The sequence below is a fragment of the Drosophila guanche genome, unplaced genomic scaffold (assembly GCF_900245975.1).
Source record: "Drosophila guanche unplaced genomic scaffold, DGUA_6, whole genome shotgun sequence".
Classification (NCBI taxonomy): Eukaryota; Metazoa; Arthropoda; class Insecta; order Diptera; family Drosophilidae; genus Drosophila; species Drosophila guanche.
The window spans coordinates 10,385,546-10,404,063 of NW_022995744.1; the positions used below are offsets into that span (position 1 = coordinate 10,385,546).

Sequence of the window (18,518 nt, forward strand, 5' to 3'; positions counted from 1 at the left end):
TGGGATGGAAGTTCACAGTCATCCGTAAATGTGCATGTGCTGCCAAGCTGGAACTTAGCCATAAATGATCGTAGTAAATAAGTACTAAACGACCCATGTCTTTACATAACTCATGAGCATTTCCCATGGGAGTCAAGTTTGGGCCAAGTCACTGATCAAGTTGATAGTGCTGACAACGCTAAAAGACAATGGTAGTCAAATGGGCGTCGCTCGTCCTCAGCTTGAGCGACAACATGGATCATTAAAAGCATTAGTGTCACGCAGAAGTCACAGAGCCTCAGGGCAGCGTTTCAGATGAATTTTCTGTGTGTTCAGGGAGGAGCGGAGGAGTGGAGGAGAAACAGCGCTACCTTGTCATAATTAAATGTGTAATATTTGTCTTGGCTTTCGACACCTTTCCTGCTTCCACCGAAACTCTACTCTGCTCTCTCCCCTTTTCCATCTACAATCACTCTTTCTCTTCACCCTCCTCCGCATCAGCTGCTCAACGAACCAGACATAACGACTATGGACTATACTCGAATGAAATAAAGTTTGGTAGATCGTTGAGTCGTATCTTTATATATGAATCTGAAATTCTCGTAATCGGTGAACAAGTTTGATGTATTTCCTTTTAATAAAGGGTATCAAAGCACTCACAGAGTAAAGCTAGCAATTTAGGGTGCTGTAAATTGGATAAAAACATGGTAATTTCATCAGTTTATAAAAAAGTGAATTTCTTTCCATAAGCTGGAGCTTGGAACTGGTTCCGCTTTAACCGTTTCAAAAGCGAAAAGTGCGTCGGATCGTTTCTTACATTTTCTGAATATTCCATTGTTGCCGTGCTCAGGCGGGGCATTATTCAACTTTCTTTTGTTTGACTTGCATTCCGCTTTGGCCTGTAATTCGTTGCTTTTGCATTGTATGTTGTTGCTGTTGCTGTTTCGATGCTGCGCTGCGGACTTTGTTGTTGCTCGTGTGGATGGCACGTGCGTTATACAGAGAAGCCCATGAGGAAATTGACTGCACGCTTGCTTTGATTTGTGGGGCTTAAAGCTAAAGAGGAGGACGGGTTATATGAAGAATTAAGAGGATAATGAATAATAAAATATTTACGAAACATTTCATCTGGTGTTCTTTAAAGTAACTCTTGAAGAACGCTCTTTTCCCCTTTCAATCCCAACTGGTAAGCCAATTTCCTATTGGGTCTCTCATTTTGTATGCCCATTGTTGGGGCGGGGAGGCTTTGTACTCTTTTGAGCCGCTGTGTTTCCCCTCTTATTTAATAATCCATCAATTTAAGTTACGAAAATGAAGTAATTTCGGCTCGACTGTTGATTTGTTTGGCATTTACTGGCGGCGACCCCTTCGCGACTCGTGCTCAATGTTGTTAACAAGTCTGATTAATGTCCCCGATTAGCATAGGCAAACATTAGGCAAATTATGTATGGAGCACACGGGGGACACACCGAGTACGAGTCCAAGTACGAGTACCGACCGATTTCGTGATTCAATATTGAATTTTCTTGATTTTATTTTCATTATTTTACTTTGCCTTTTCGCTAATCAACAAACAGCCAAAACATACACCAAATGGAAGGAACTCCACAAGGCCTCAAAGTCAAACAAGTGCTGGAAAATGTCCAAAACAAACAACAACAACGCCAACAACAACGGCTGTAAGCAACCTTTAACGTTAATTAAAAGTGTACACAAAATTTGCATTCACGACAAAATTGCTTACCAAAATACATACATATGTACATAGTACATACACACATAGATGGAAAAAATAAAATGAGTGGAGCAGCGCCTGTTATAGCCACTTTTTTGATTGAGTTTGTCGGCGAATTTATGTGCTGACCGCTGCTGGCGGCGATTTGGCGTGTCTCGGCTGTCAGCCCGTGATAAATGCCTGTGGAAAACCGTACTCTCCGCATAACCGATTCGGATGTAATTGGGAAAAAAATCTCTGTAATTATTTGGACATATGTACAGTCAGCGACAGGTGGAATACTCACACATACTCGTTTGGTACGTACTTAGTTTCAGAAACTATTCCATTTCCATATAAATATCTACAACTATAATTGTTCTACTTTTACCCATGGTGAATTTGGTCATTTTGTGTCTTAATGGAACTACTTTTAACCGTCTAAAAACCATTTCAGTAATTAAATCTTTAATGATCAAATCTTCCCACACTCAAGTCAAGTTCAATGGCAAACGGTAGGGGGTAGGTGGTTCCCAGAAATTAGTTAGACTGTCACTCACCTTTCTCTATCGATTCATTTATTCGTTTGCCGAATTTTGGAGTGGTACGGCAGTGGCGGAATTCCCAACAAAAATCGTAGCTGAAACAAAACAAACAAAAATATGCAAATCAGTTTGATTAATGGCATTTAGCAAATGATTTGCCGTTGGGGTACGCACGATCATTGTGTGAATTGATGTATTCGATTTGGCATAATTCAAAATTGTTAGAAAATCGAAAAACACCAAAAGAAGAAAACAATAATGGTGCTTCCATTGCCCATCCCTCATGGCAGTCATGGGCCCGTGAAGGCGGGCACGTTCTGCTCGCGCGACACTTGCCCAAGCGCCCCCATAATATCGCATATCTATTATACAGACAACGCATAGAGAGAGGTTGTGTGTATTATAAGCACGAACGACCCGACCCGATCCGATCCGATCCCACTCACATTATAATGATTGCCATGATACCGCAGAGGTGGCATTTTGATATGCGATGTGCTGCCAACGCCAAAGCCAATGAATGACGCCCCCATCCTTTTAGACTCTTCAGCGTGGCCTAATCTTTATGGCACTCTGCTCTGTCTTAGCTGTTTTTTGGATCCACATCGAAATCAAAATCCATAAGTTTCGCCACGCTCCCCTCCGGTGGCGTTTCCTCGGCAGAGCGTGCGTCTAAGCTCATTAATAAAACCACAACGGCGCGATCCTATCCCACAGCTGATATATATCCATGCACATTTATGCTTATACCCAAGGCCTGGATACTCTGCCCCAGTGCACAGTGGGCCCAGTTGGGAGCTCAGGGAATTGCATGGAAAACATTGAAACATTTCGAAACATAATTTTCTTATAGCCAAGTGTGAGTAGTACTTCCACATACACAATGGACATTGTCTCTCTTCGATTTCCAATCAATCCCATTGTACAATATGCGAGTACATCGCATGGCAGAGAGTGCCGCCCGCACAGGCCAGAGCCCAACCGCAGGCCATGTAGTGGAGTGTATAGTCTGCTCTCTGCGTTGGTGTTGCAGCTCCGATTTGGGTTTGAGGATTGACTCTTGCAGTTGAAGTTGAAGTTGGAGGTGCAGTTGCAGTTGCAGTTGTTACGTTCGTGTGGCGTTGGCCAGGCCAACGGATTTTAAACGGATTTATGCAGCGAACTCCGCTAGCTTCAAGCTCTCTTTTTTTTTGTACAAAATTTCCTAAAGGGTTTCGTTTCGTTTCGTTTTTTGTTTCGTGTTGCGTGGGCCAGCAGCAGCAGCAGCAGCAGCAGCGTGTTGTTGTTGTTTTTTTCTCTCCATTTCGATTTCGATGCGAGCGGCGGCTGCTGGGACCATAAATTTGTTGTTTGGGAATTTTTTGTTGGGTTTTGTGGCTGGCTTTTGCCGTGAAAGTTGCGTAAATCAGCGTGAAGTAGAAGAAAAGTTCAATAGTATTGAAAATAATTGTAGAAAGTTATCGGACAGTTGGAAAGACAGGTCCGTACGTATAACTATGGGCTGGAAGGCGTGTTCCCGCCCCAAACCACATCGATTGAACCCTAATTGACTTTCGTTTGTCTCTGAACGGTACTCGCATTTGCCTAAAATCTTGCATAAACCAATTGAGATTTGATATCTGAGGCTCGCTTTGAGTCTCTTGTTCTTTGAGTGGAGTGAAATCTAATTCAATATCTGGTCTAACTCTGTCCTGTTGCCCCTGATATGTTAATGGCTAAATTCTTTTGCTGCATATCAGATCAGAAATTTGTACATAGAACAAGCTCCAGTGGCTGGCGCCGTGTCAGACGGGCATCGTATCGTTTTACATATTATTGTATGGTTATATATGGTTATGTAATCAGCATCAGGCTTATAAATTCTAAAACTTAATGGCTCAAAGACAGATATGATAATTTGTGTTGTTGTCTCAATCAGACTGTAAGCAAAGAACGATGAATGGTAAAGATTGAACTGGTTGATATCCTCTGAAGGGGAGAACTGACTCCCATTCCATACAAAAATGTAAATATGTATAAACATATGTATTTATGTACAATATCCCCTAGCAAAAGGTGTCCACTTTATCACGACTTTCGCTACCAAAAAAAGAACCAACTGGAGAAATGACTTCGCGTTGATTTAGTTTATCGGGTCACATGATGAAGGGTTTCGCCCCAACTCAAAACTCATTTATTAAACTTCAACAGTGACTGCGCCATTAAGCTCTCCATTAGCGTAATACATCAGCTGTCAGCGGTGTATAATTTTGATCAGAATTGAATGTGGCACAGCGGCAAGAGCGTCCACTGCGATAAAGTAATTTCATATTTCCCTGGCGATATCGGACACCTCTTGTTCCCGCTCTTATCTGGCCGTATGAAACTGGAATTTGGAATTGGTATTGGCCACCATCGGGCATACGTGTAATATATCAAGGCATTATCCGTGTAAGCTTCAGTTACAGACCCAGTCCCAGACCCAGTCGCTGTCGCAGTCTCAATCCAGCAAGCTCCCAAGTGTCGCCACTTGACCCACATACCAAACAACTACCCAAATGAAATGTTAATAAAATGAAAATAAAAATGGCAAGAAGAAAATCACGGCTGCACCAAGCCCCAGCCCCAGTCACACTCTCTGACGGACAGAAACGGTTCGTCGTCGATGCCAAAAAAAGGAAACCAGTCGACAACTTTATGATGGGAACCAACTGGCTGGCCAAAACAAAAATCAGCAACATTTTGAGAAAAAACGTTGACGTCCGGTACAGGAGCAATTAGGCGAGACGAGACGAAACGATACGGTTACGGTTTCGGTGTTATCATCAATGTTGCTCGGTTTCGGAATCCAACTACCGTAAGTACAAATTTTGATTTCAAAAACCTAAAGGAAATGCAAAGGCAATGCGATGCTCTACGTTAATAAATATAAACGATTAACATGGTACAGAAGGGATAATCTGCTGGAGACTTCCTGCATACCAAAAGTGTTTCCCAATCAAGGAAATTAAATATACAAAGGATTAAAAAGGTGAGGTGGCAGCAAACAAATATCTCTCCAAGGATATCCCATTAAAAATCTGTGCTAAAGAGTATACGGAAATAGGAAACAAATCCATAAAATGCCATGCAAAAAGCAACCCAAAAAGCGAACAAAAAGGAAAACACAAACTTTGCCTTGCCTTTGAACGACCTTCGCCATTTTTTTTGGAGTCTGTTGCTGTTTTTGTTGTTTTCGGTTTACCTTTAAAAGTATTTTGCTGTTGTTTTCCTTAAGTTTGAATACACAGAAAGACTATGTGTATCGTATATCGTACGAGTATATGTGTTGGATTGTACACACATTTTGTTGCGGATGCATAAAACATGATCAGGCATCGATCGCTGCCCTCGGTTCCAGGTAAGCCACGGCAACACAGAGATCTGCTCTCGCGTTCGCTGACGCTGCTGCTGCTGCGTGTTCCATCAAGTCGGTCTCTGCCTGTGCCAGCCAGCAGTCAAGAGTGGCGTGATATCTCCAACTCCGCTCTACCCACCTCCCGATCTTTCTTCCTCGCTCTTTCGCTGCCTCTTTGCCCCCCAGAGAGGGGCCATTTGAAGGTCGCACAATGTTTGTATGCTAGAAGGTGGTTCAGGAGCAGCGGACAACGGAAAGCGCGCCAAAAAAACAACCTCTGCAGAACCTGAAGCTGAAGCTGCTCATTTTCAGTTGCACCTAATGGATACAGAGATTTATGGCTCCTTATACATATGTACATATGTCCACATACATATTTATATGTCTTTATGTATGTAGCATGTGGGGTTAGCTTTTTTTCCTCCTCTTTTCTTTGGTTTGATGTTTTTTTTTAGGCATTTTGGATCACTTTTGTTTTGCAATCTGTTGATTTATGCTAGTGGAAACGCTGCAAGCGATCGATCCAGCGATCGAGCATTGGAAATTGCCTTTGATGGATGCCTTGGCAACACACTTATCCTTTTTCCAGGAGAAATTGTTGGCCAAACTCTATCGCGATCTGGGAATATTGTAGGTGTGAAAGCAAGTCAGTGGAAATTCCACAAAATGTAGCCACAATTTGTAAACGAATTGCAGCCGGAATGGACCATAGATCATGGTATTCTCAGGCTTTCCTTTCTTTGAGAGGTTTTTCTGCACTTCAATTGCATGAATCTTATGAAACAAAATGTGCTTTAATCAACATTTACACAATTTAGACAATGTCAGAGGGGGCCACACTTAAATTGAAATAAACTTGAGTGAACTTTAATTGTAATGCTTTTGAGGTGAAAAGTAAGGTCACTTGGAGCCAACATATTTTACATGGGAAAAGAGCAGCGTTGACCCTGAGCGAGCCATTCGAGGGAATCACCATGAACGCTGCCCTAAATGGCCAATGAAGGGCCAACTGTTCCAACTCTAAAGGTGTCGGAGACATGCAACTTTTTGGACTAGACAAGTGAACGACCCTGGGGCGCCTCTGCCTCCGCATTTGGCACTCTTCTTTTGGCCATAGGCTGTCATTTGGTTTAACATTTTATCAGTCACCTCCCTCAGCTGAGATATAATTTGACAAGCGCAACTTTTGGTTTTTATTGCCCAAGTGAACTGAAAACTGATTGCAAACTGAAACTGAAACTGAAACCGAAACCCGATACGCCTTCCAAGCTGCCTGCCTGCAGCACCGAGCACTCGAGCAACTTTTTGTGGCAGCCAAGTGGGCAAAGGCGGCGCGGCGTCAGCTTGCATTGCGTTGGATTCCAATCACACGCATATCACTCGCCACTCAAACCAAATAAATAATACCATAAACATCAGACAGCCAGCATTAAATGATTTCAATGCGAAAATCATTAGATGTCTGTCTGACAAATGGCAGAGCACTTCTCTGGGAAGCTGAATTGAATTTTTGTAAGGAAATTATTGGAGGAAACGTCTTTATATATTCAGTAATTGTAATCACCACAGGAAGCTACATTTTCATTCTATAAAGAAACAGAAGCCCTTGCAGCTTCCGAGTTAAGAGAGATCTCTGTCCGCAGTGTGTCTAGAATATTTTCTTTTAAATTCGATTTGTTTTCTTTCACACAAGGCTGTGGCATTCATTGAATAGTAAATCTTGTGCCTTGTGCTATGTCTTCCGAGGTTGTGTATTGCTGAAGCAGGAAGTGCAGCGTATGGCAACATTTTAGTCAGCCTGCGACTTCGATTCCGCTCTCAGTTTGCTGCTGCTGCTGCTGCTGCTGCTGGCTGTTGTTGTTGTTTGTGCCAACGAATGTATGACGGGACACACATTGAGGCATGCTGCCAGATGATTTAGTAGGCGTTGCAAACGCACGCCATATGCATGCAGCATGCGGCAGTCAGCCACTTAATGTTCTCTTTGCCAAGGAAGCAAAACAAGTAGCAGCGACCACAGTCGCGACTAAAGAAATACCCGCTACTGATTTGTAAGGGGGAATTTCTGAGGGAATTTCTGGCTGTATGAACATATGAAACAGGTTCAGCATCTACCCTGTCGTCAATCGACGAGCAGCGGGGTACGAGCAAACTTTTCGCGCCTGCTTTTCTCTCTGGAGAGACGCGTTCTGTGCCCCGTCCGTTCTTCGGTTCGGGCTCATTGGATTCAACGCATGCGCAAATTGCTCGCCGACTGCTCTGGCAATAAATTCATAAAAAATCATTAAGCTGCATTTTTAGCATGCAGAAAGAAGTGGATGCCACTTCACACACACACACACACACACACATGCACAAGTAGGAGGGGATCACCAGACTGGGATCTGGGCTGGGCCTGGACCATTGGAGATGTCGCATTCATTTCAGGCTTAAGCTTCAGCAGAGCATGGGAGGACATGCCCCCATAGGAATGATATCTTAAGCACATGGCCACCTCGTAAATTGGAATCGAAAGCGATCGACTAAAAGGGAATACAAGATGACTCAAGGATGAAGTTGTCAGCCATAAAATATATGTAAATATTAGAAGACCTTTGCGCTAATCTTTGACCAGAAATGGCAGAAATGGATCTCCATTTGGAAGAGAAAGGTAAAGAATTTATACAAGTTTCAGGTGTAGAATTGAGCGAACGATTTGCAGAGCTCTAGCGGAGATTGGGGGAATTTTGCATGCTGCAGAAGAGACTCTAGAGGCTCCAGAAGAACAAAGAGGAGGAACGAAGGAGAACGAATTCCCCAAAAGAGACGACAAATGACACCGCAAAGCAGAACTGAAACGAAAACAAAAATTATTTTAATGTTATGCTTCGCTTGGAGACTTTTTTTCGGTGCCCAATTTTTGGGAAGGCGTCAAGCGAATTGTTTGTTTATGCGAGTTGACAGTGAGACCAAACACCGAACAGCAAACACAATCCGCGAGACAAGAAATGAATGCGAGACGAGACGAGGGAGTGGCAAGCATGCTGAGCCGTGCAGAGAGTGAGTGAGAGAGAGAGAGAGAGATAGATGTACGAGATATAAGTTATTATGGAGATAAAAAAGATGTGCATATGGAAGATATTTATGCGACATTCGCATGCGGAATTAATATTCAGAGATATCTTCGAAAATGAATGCCCTCTCCTCCCCACACTGGCTGTCTGGCGATCGCTGTCCTTGTTAGAATCCCCTTCGAAGGTTGCTCAAGGTTAAGCTACACACAAATATTTATGTTTTTTTCCCCCTTCTTTGAAGGGGCAGCAACACACAAAACACAACAAAATCTCACTGCCGATTAAATCTTTTCCTCTTCAGCTTCGGCATTACCTTCAGTCTTCTCATCCATTCTGGCAGACTTATCGGCATCATATATCTGTGTTTATTTCTCTCTTTTGGTCTTTGAAGAACAACTTCACTTGGTTCAAGATTTGACAAGTGTTTTATATCGAAAGAAACTAATTTTGTATATAGATTGGAATTGAATTTACCGATTGGATCTATCCCTTGATGTACCTACAAATATTTCGAACTCTCCTTGACATTATTCTACCAGTTTTCCAGCCACCTCTTGCACACTTTGGGCTTTATTCCTATGCCAACTGTAGCTCTTCTCAAGTCAAGTACCAAAAGCCCCCTCCTGCTCCCCAGCCATTTGGTTTTTGTTTGTGTTACACCATTTAGGTTGAACCAGGCTTTGTCTGACGCAGATCTCTCTCTCTCTCTCCGACTTAAGTGGCGGACGTCATCGCAGCACTCCACTCTCAAGCGATCCACTCCCAGCCTCTCGCTGATCTGATCCGATGCGATCCGCACCCAGACCGACCACATGTGGAGTTTGTTGTGCACACACACAAACACACACACACACAGACATGATGGCTATGATGATCGTCGTGTCCGTGGTTTTTCGCTCCATGTTCTGGCAAATGTTTGCCATTTACCAGCAGCTACAACAGCAGCAGCTGGCCACTGGCCACTGGCTGCCGCTGCACTCTCTCCCTCTCTATCTCTCTGGACAAATCTACAGACTGGGAACAACATTTCTATTATTTATGTCCGTACCAGGAGAGCTCTAGCAGATCTCTTCCAGTTTTCACACTTTCCACACGGTCCGACGATAAAGAGCCGCGCTAAAGAGCTCTCTGCCTCTGCCTCTGCCTCTGCCTTGCTCTCTGCGTTGCATGTAGCAATTAAAAATAATTTGTTTGGCTTGTTTTGTGTCAAAAAACCATGGAAATGCATCATCATAATAATAATGTTGTTATCAGAATTGCATTTGCGTTCTTAATGCTTTCTTAGTTGTTTCCAGTTGAGCCTCAGGGGTCATCCATTGGGGAATTAAGACTTTGTGTTATGTTAATCCGAAGGTTAAGGGGTCCTTTCATGGGAATGTCTCTATTGGCTTGTGGCCTAGTAAAGCCCCCAAAATGCCATTAAACTTCCTCTGTCGCTGTGATTGACCCAGACCTTCAATACAGAAGTCGGGGAACTGGTTTCATTGACTCGAAGTGGCGGATAAGTCTTGAAACAAGCAAAAACAAGCGTAAAAATATATCCAGCAAATTCAGCAAAGTGTAAACTTATTTCCATCTGGCTTTGATTGAAAGGCAAATAAGCTGCCGGTATCGTTGAAAAAACACAGAGACAGATGCTTGAATACCTGGGGGATGGGCAATACCGACTTTTTATAATGAAAATCCATTTGACGACGACGCTGACAGCAAAGAGCGTAAATCATTTGCACAGACAGCAAATGCAAATCTTTGCAGATTAAAACAAAACAAAAAACCCGTATAAATAAACATCGAGCGAGGCAGACACACACAAAAACCTAAACCTGTCAAATCCACGATATCGTCCAAGATAAGCCACGGACCGGACCGCAGTCGCAAGCCTCTGCGGATCTCCACCCAATCTGGCCACCCGTCTCCTCCGCCACACGCGAATGTGAGTACTGTGTGAATATTTGTTTGAATTAAATGCCGATCGAGAAGCGTAATTGCGGCACATTTGCTTAAAATCAAATCCAATAAAAGCAGAAAATATTTTATGATAAAATCTCTGACGTTTTATCTGCGCAAGTTCAAACATTAATTGACTAGCCTGACATTAGCCGCGAGATTGAAGAGTGATCTCTGGTCTGGTCATCTACTCACACACAAATAAATTGGGTACGGAATATATTAAAAATCAAATGAAATACTATTTAATTTGTATTCTTTCTGGCTTGAAATGAAACCGGCTTCCAACATTCAATAGTTGCCCATACAGACATTCATTTAATGACCTGCAAATGTTATTTCGCGTTGTTATCAGAATCAATACAAAATATTATAATAATTATTGCCAGTGGCGCAACGACCTTGACTTTAAACATGGCTGATCTTTTGCACAGTTTGGCCAAAAGGAATTGCCGTCATACGATCACATTTTGCCAACTGAAGGTCTAACTGCTTGTGCTGTGGCCCCGCCCCAGTCCCCAGCCGTTTCTCATTTGCCATTGTGGCGGCTTTTGTTTATCGAGTTGCAATTAGGCCAGAATATTTTGTATTTTTTTATGTTAATTACACATTTTGTGTATTTTGATTGTCTACAAACTTCAGCAATGAAAACTCAGGTTTGATTCCACTTGAGCTCGGAACAAATGTCGGAAAGGTCATGAAAAGGTAAGGCAATGAAATGTTTCTGTAAGATTTGAACTTGCTTTTGGAGTGGTGTAGAGTAGAGTTTATGGTTCTGATTATTTCCATATTTTCTACTCTACTTGATGGCAGAAACCCGATCCGATCGACTCACTTCTTGACTGGTTTTGAGTGAAGTTTTTCCAGATACTTGGGGCCCCCACATACACATCATAATTCAATGCAAACTAATGACCGTTTCGTGGCTCATTGACAATTAATCAAAATTTAATTAAAAAGACAAAATGCCACATTAAAGTATGCACTTTACTTTGTAGTTTCTTTGCTGTTTTGTTTATGTTTTTTCTACACTCAGGCAAGCAACAATTTATTGTGCTTGCATTTTGCCTCGATGCAAATGTGTCGCCAACGTGCAAAATGTTAAATTGTTTTTACCACTAATGCCGCCGTCAACGGGCAGACAAGTACGAGTATGCACTCGTAATCACACGAGTATACTCATACTGGCACTCACATGGCTCCGGGCCTGCTTTTTGTTGCCTGTGTGTGGGCCGCAATTAGAGAAGAAGGTTGAATATGTGTGCGGGCTTAGGCCACTTGGAATGACTTGGCAGCACTGGCAACACCAGTGCGCTCTTTTTCATGTGTCCGTTCGCTTATGGGAAATTATATGCTTCTGCAATAATTAGATCGAAATGAGTGCAAATGTTGATAGATTTGAAGGGAATTATGCAATTTTTTGTATGCAACATTCCATAATTGTTCACCTGAGAAAAGAATTTCTGCTTGGGCAGCAGGCAGCACATGTTCAAATGTCGATACACAAAGTACACACAATCTCTGTGTATCTCTGGCTTCACTTCACAGATAGGTATTTATCTCAAGAGAGTGAGCGGCTGGTAGGGGCCTGAAAAGGTGGCAGTCGAGATTGTGATTGCACGCAAATTGAAGAATTTCCAACGTGGGAAAACGAGTTGTCGATCGACATCGCCCCGAAATCAAGTCAAGCTGAAAAGCGTTAAAAGCCTGAACAAACAACAAGGGAACGGAGTGGATAGAGCGAAAGACTGTGGCCAGCAAAACCACACAAAAGATACCACATACCAGATACAGATACAAAGATATTTATCCTAGACGTGGATATGGGTGAGTGCCGATTACGTTTGCATCTGACACTATTCGGATACAATTTTTGCCTGACAATTGTTGCAATTTTCAGTGATTGGCCTCTCACTCCTCCTCTCTCTCTCTCTCTCTTCACATCTTCTATGGTCTTGGCCTGCAGTTAATTGTCTATAATTATGCATTAATGAATGCATCTGGCCGGGAGCACGAAATCATGTTTGAAGAAAATTCTTGCATGAAATGTTGCATGCTCTAAGCCATGCCGCTGTGCAGCAGCCCCAACCCACCTCGTGTATGCAGATCGCATTCGCCCATTGAAAATTGATAAATTCTCAAATTGCACGCTTCGATCGCATGTCGTTGATTGTGATCGCAGTTCCAAATGATTTTCCATAGTTACTCCTTGCTCTTAGTCACAGATCATTGTGCATAGATGAGTGTGTACCCATAGAGATTATTCGTATGTGTAGAGGTACATGTGCTAACCTTACTCTAAATTGGGGGTTGGTTTTCATTCTGCTAGTGATCTGTTTGTAGAGAGAAATTTGCAAACAACATTCATGTCGTGTGCTCTCGTCGTTAAACTCTCTCATGTCTTCTCACACTCTTGTCAGCCGCCAAACTATTGCAAAAACCGACCCAAAAATTATCCCACGTTCCCAAAAAAAGCAGCGAAAGCAAACAGACAGTGTCCGGATTGATTGAACAATGTGAATTCAATAAAGAAATGTACAAAATCATTAAGAAAACATCCTACAAGACGTTGCACACACCAAAAAGTGTTTGTTAAAGACAACAAAAATAATTCACAATTTCTCCCAAGTTTTTAAGATAAATGAACCAAAAAGGAAACTTAAGAATTGGCATAAACTTATGTATTAATGCAATGCTTAAATATGAGATGGAAGCTAGAAAATTAATCAACTTCAGAAGGCTTTCTAAAATTTAAATTTAGTCCCAGTCTCTGGCTTCTTTTTCGTGTGTTTATCTGAAGGTTATCTTTATCTTAATTCAATGAAATCACATTGAAAAATGTTCTCATTTTCTAACATCAAATAAGATTATAAGATGTCAGCCATGTGGATAAATCAGCCTTCGCTGACATTGCTGGAACAACTGGTTTCAACAGAAGATCCAACAGCCATCGCGTGCTGCTCTTTCCGGTCTTAAAAATATCCAAAAGATCGTGAATACCAAATGAATATTTATACGCGGCTTAATTGCAGCGAGTGAGTTTGTCTAGGCTTGGTTTAGGCCAAATTACGGTCTGAGTTCAGTCAACCCGGGCCAACATAAATTCATAATTTTTGTTGATGAATGCCTTGCGGCTCATTAAATCAGGCAACCACACCACGCCACGCCACACCACTCATTTATTTTTTTTCTTTTTTTTTGGCCGGTTTTATGCGGCGAGTGAGAGTGACCGTGAATATTTTGTGTATGATTTTCAGGCATTTCATTTTGTGGTTCGAATGATTAATGCTAATTAGTTGCCACATGAAGCTGTATATGCAAATTAAAGTAAAAACCACGCAAAAAAACTGAAAATAATTAAGATGTTGGTATACTTTGGGTATTTGCTGCAAAAAAAATGATACATAGTTTCATTTGCATGAAATCCTATTTGCTGCTGGCATTTCTGCGGTGGAGATGCCTTCATTTATCATATTTGTCAATTTTGTAGGTCACGAGGGGACACCCCTGGTTAGGAAATTTACTCGATGATCACTGAGCACACTGATGGCCATGCTGTTGCAAAGATTTCAAATACTGCAACATCTTTGTAATAATTCGCAAAGCGCACTTATCCGAATAATCAAGCCATCAATGTGGACAATTGTTGTAATTAGCGAGACTAAAATGACCCTCTTTTGAGGTACATATTTAGCATTTAGTGGCAGAATTGTTGCCGACATAGTCGAGGGCATTGCCATCCTATTTGGCATTGCATAACACTCAACAATGTGCACCGTTACTTGGCTTGCTAATGAGCAGGCAACGCACGTAAAAGAGAGAGATGATCGGAAACAGAAGCACGAAGACATGCTAAGAAATGTGCATATTAAGATAAGAATGCGGAGAATGGTCAAAGCGAGAGAGAGAGAGCACGGTCCAGTGTCTGCCGAAAGTGTTCGGCCGCAAAGAGTGCCCCAAGAATGTTTTCGAGGCATCCAACATATCGGTTTGTGTATGTACTTACATGCACAAGTAAGCGCAACTGGTTACCGCCTCCCCCTTGATCGTACGTAGCCTCTTCGAGAAGATTCATTCTAAGCTTGTCAGTCTGGTTCTGGTTTTCTTTTCTCTCTTTTTTTCGTCGTTGTTATTTTGTGGGATGGCATGGCATCCATCGCCTTAAGCTCTGAAATGGGTCAATTTAGTGACAAGCGATGCGATGCTATGCCGTTCCACAAGTCTCTCTGCAGACAGTGACAAGTCTCGGGACGATTGAACTGCCCCATAGATGACATATGGCAGGCATTGGGTAGAGGATTTCGTGGTGGTTGTGTTGGTGGTAGCCACACATCAGTAGCTGTGTCATGTGGCATGAGCTTTCTCTTATCGCTGCTTGAAATAGTTCCTCACTTTAGTACAAATTCTATGCCGAATGGGGAACCGAATTCCCAGATGTATGAAGAGGAATCTTCCCCATAGAATTATAAGGAAAAGTTAACCCCACAAGTTATTTCATAGCTGATTATATTTGTTTACAGGAAATTCCAAATACAATATGTAATATTTCCGATTTTAAGTTCAAGTTTGCTGCACTTGAAACAGAGCAAAATACATTCGAAGCTTGATAGTCCGCCGGAGCTTGAACAAAAAAACAACTAAAGATAAACAAAATTCGAGATTGAGACGTTTGGGGAAGTCAATACTCATATATCGCCAGAAAACTGGGGCAGATAGTGGGGTAGATTGTGATTTTACATATTTCCAAGCAAACCCACCCACCCACCTCTGGTACCGTACGACAGTGGAGGTAATCAATTAAGCCCGAGAGTTATGGGACAGTCGAGGGCACTGGCGGTCAGCATTGAAGTACTACTACTGGAACTGGTGCCTGGTGCCTGGTGCCTTGTGCGTGGACGTGGGTGCCACTTTATTATATGGCTTACCGCATTTGAGTTATATTCGACTTGATTTTATTGCATTTCTGCTGACCGAAAACAAAAGCTAGCGATAATCAAGAGGCGGAAACTTCAAGGCGCAAATAAATTAGAGCAACAATAGGGGTCGCTCAGGTCGACTAGGTCTGGTCTGGTTTGGCATTTTTATCAATCGAACAATTATATCTTGAAGCCGACCTGGCGCACGGCAAAAGTACACAGCGAAGGCTTTTGGAGCGCCCAAGCGGTCCCAGCACGCAAAACCAGTCACGAACTGAGAGAGCAAAATGAGAACTAACTATTGAGGCAGATCGAAGATTGGATTGGGTACAAAACGCCTAAACTTATTAATTTAACCCAATTTACTACTCGTGTCGCAGCACCATGGTACAGCGAAAAGAAAAAACTGACCAAAGAGAAGAGCGATAAGGGACCCCAAAAGGAAAGAGAGGACCATGTACATGTACACATATACAAATGTATGTAAAATAGAACCGTTTTAAATTCAGTGCTTCTACATCAGCTGTTGGCTAGGTCAGGGTTTGTCGTTGGAGGAAAGAAAGCGTATACAACAAAGTTCTCTTAATACTTATGGTTTCTCTTTTGTGCACCTTTGAATGGCTTGTTAAATGACACTTACCTAGAGCAAATCCCAATCAAATGCAATTTCAGGCATAAGCACACAAATACTAAAACAGTTTCAATTTGGAGACTTCTTAAAGTTAACCAAATACGTAACTAATATTTTCACTGACACCTTATGGTACAATTTTTGTATAGATCACTACAACGCGTACGAATATCTGATCTACAAGGCTAGACAAATAGCTTTTCGCTTGGAATTAAGGCAAAACACAAGCCAAGGAGACGAGAAAATGCGCCAACAGAGACGAGACGGAGCAATGACAACCGCGCGCGGCCACAGAAAATCAAAGCTTAAATTGTAAACTTGTGTAAAAAACGGCAAGAGCAGAGTAGAGAGAGAACGCAGAGCTCAACCTCGTAAATGCTCGCTGATTGAGAGAGTTTACGTAGTGTGTGTGTGTGTGTGTGTATGTGGGAGTGAAAAAACCAGTTTGTTTGTGGCAAACTTGTTGCTCTCCCTCCATCTCTCTCGCTCTCTCGTGTCCATATGTGTATGTTTTATGCGTTTATGCTTTGCCAGCAACTTTTTAATTTAAAAGCCGTTGGCTGTTGCGTGTTTTCCTTTCTTCTGCTTCTTCTTCTTCTTCTTTCTTCTGTATCTGTCTTTGGCTGCTGCAGAATCAAAACAAACGCGCTTCTTTTCTTTCGTTCTTTGTTTTTGAATACCCTGCCAAAGGGTACATTTCCACATTGCCAATCACCGATACCGCAAAATATTCACATGCAGAAAAATGTCCATCATATGCACGTACATACATAAATACATATGTATGTATACATATGTAGCTGCGATAGGATCGATCACAAGTCAATAATTTGTTTGAGAGCCAAGACAGGTAAGATCGATCTGCAAGGGTATTAAGAGTTTCGGTATTTCTTTCATGTTTCGGATGTTGTTGCTGTTCTGCTTTGACTGTTCTGTTCCTTCACGTTTTTCGTTTTCGTTTCGTGTCGTTTCGTGGTACGTCCGTCCTAGCAGCTCATTAAACGTTTTACAGCTACTGTTCTCCCTCCCCATCCCGTGATTCTACACACACTCGCACACACGCACGTAATTAATTTCAATGGCCCCGAACCGTTTGGAGCTCAATTGTCCCGATAAGCAATCCCAGCCCCCGCCGTCGACTGATCGCTTTTGGCTTCGTGTTCTTAGGCGGACGGACTTGACTCTTTGGTTAATTGACTTTCGTCAAATCAAATTAATTTCTGTGTTTCCAATCGGGAAGTTCATCGCGGCTTTATGCATTAACAGCAGCCAGCTGGTGTTCTATACTATGTGGATCTTAATTGGTTATCTTTTACGTAGGCCTCAGCGGTAGGAAAATGAAGAGTTACGGTACTCATTGAGAGAGAGACTTTTTATATTGGTTAAAACTCACAACTGTTGAAATGCGCCACATTTCTTTATCTGACTGCAGGAAAGGTACATGAACTTGATGCCACATGAGCAGCATAAATGCAATTGGAGAGACCATGCCTTGTTCGGCTGGAAGCCGTCGGAAGACCGTTTATAAGGGATATGGTACATGTCAGTACTGACATGGATGCGCGTCGAGTGTACCCAGCGCCTGACAACCTGCAATCAAGCGCCAGCGGGCACGGCCCAGCATGCAACGAAAAAGCGTAGGCTTTGCAACTGAAATCATGCAGCGACATATGTACATATGTATGTATTTATGTATGTATGTATGTACATAAATGATGTGCCAAACAAACAAGGTTTCGCCCTAAGCCCTAACGGAGTCGGCCCCATAATGATGCAATGGCCCCATCATCAAGTTATTGCTGCTTCCTTGCCGCCGCCTTTAGTTGCACAAAGTCATGGTCTCAAGAACTGTTGTTGGTTCCCCAAGACCCCAATACGGATGGCAGCAAGAAACAATAACCACGACCGCAAGAAACAATTTAGTTGGCTCCAAAAAACGAGGCAAGCAGCGATCTGCCGTGCCATACAACTGCGAATGGAATTGAGGGGGGAAGCAGTCACCATAATTGTTAGAGTTTCAGTATATGCTTCCGTTCAAACTTCAACAATATAAAAGAATCCACATTGAAAGTTAAAATTATTTTAAAGCGTGCCACCTCCTGGCCGCAGCATCTGCTTCGGCACGAGCCAACCAGTCATTAACTTAGTGGTGGAAAGCAGACGGTTGCAGTTCCGATTAAGTGACAGGTTAAATGCAAAGCCATAAGTTTTGGCCCCAAACAGCACGAGCCCCGAACTTTTGCAGCCGGCTAAATGCAGCAGGAGAGACAGAAGTGACTGGCCTGGCTCGGGGGCTCCTCAAACCGGTTGCTATGATCCCACAGGCAGCAAACGCACACCAACTTCTGGGTTGCATC

At 42.5% G+C, this 18,518-nt stretch overlaps 1 protein-coding gene and 1 long non-coding RNA gene across 4 annotated transcripts in view; one reads left to right on the forward strand and one right to left on the reverse strand.

Annotated features, from left to right (window-relative positions):
- Positions 1 to 18,518, reverse strand: part of LOC117580452 (semaphorin-5A) — a 37,416-nt gene that overhangs the window by 18,543 nt on the left and 355 nt on the right. For 2 of the 3 annotated variants that reach the window (XM_034267020.1, XM_034267017.1), the window contains exons 1-2: positions 16,171 to 16,453; positions 2,254 to 2,333 (exon numbers count right to left, since the gene is read on the reverse strand). The gene's annotated coding sequence lies outside the window, so the exon portion shown is untranslated. Of the gene's footprint in view, positions 1 to 2,253; positions 2,334 to 16,170; positions 16,454 to 18,518 lie in introns of those variants that run through there. The other variant, XM_034267018.1, reaches the window with a different exon arrangement.
- LOC117580482 lies at positions 30 to 18,396 on the forward strand. Its single transcript, XR_004573571.1, has 3 exons — positions 30 to 287; positions 11,130 to 11,138; positions 18,385 to 18,396. It is a non-coding gene; the product is annotated as an uncharacterized LOC117580482 (long non-coding RNA).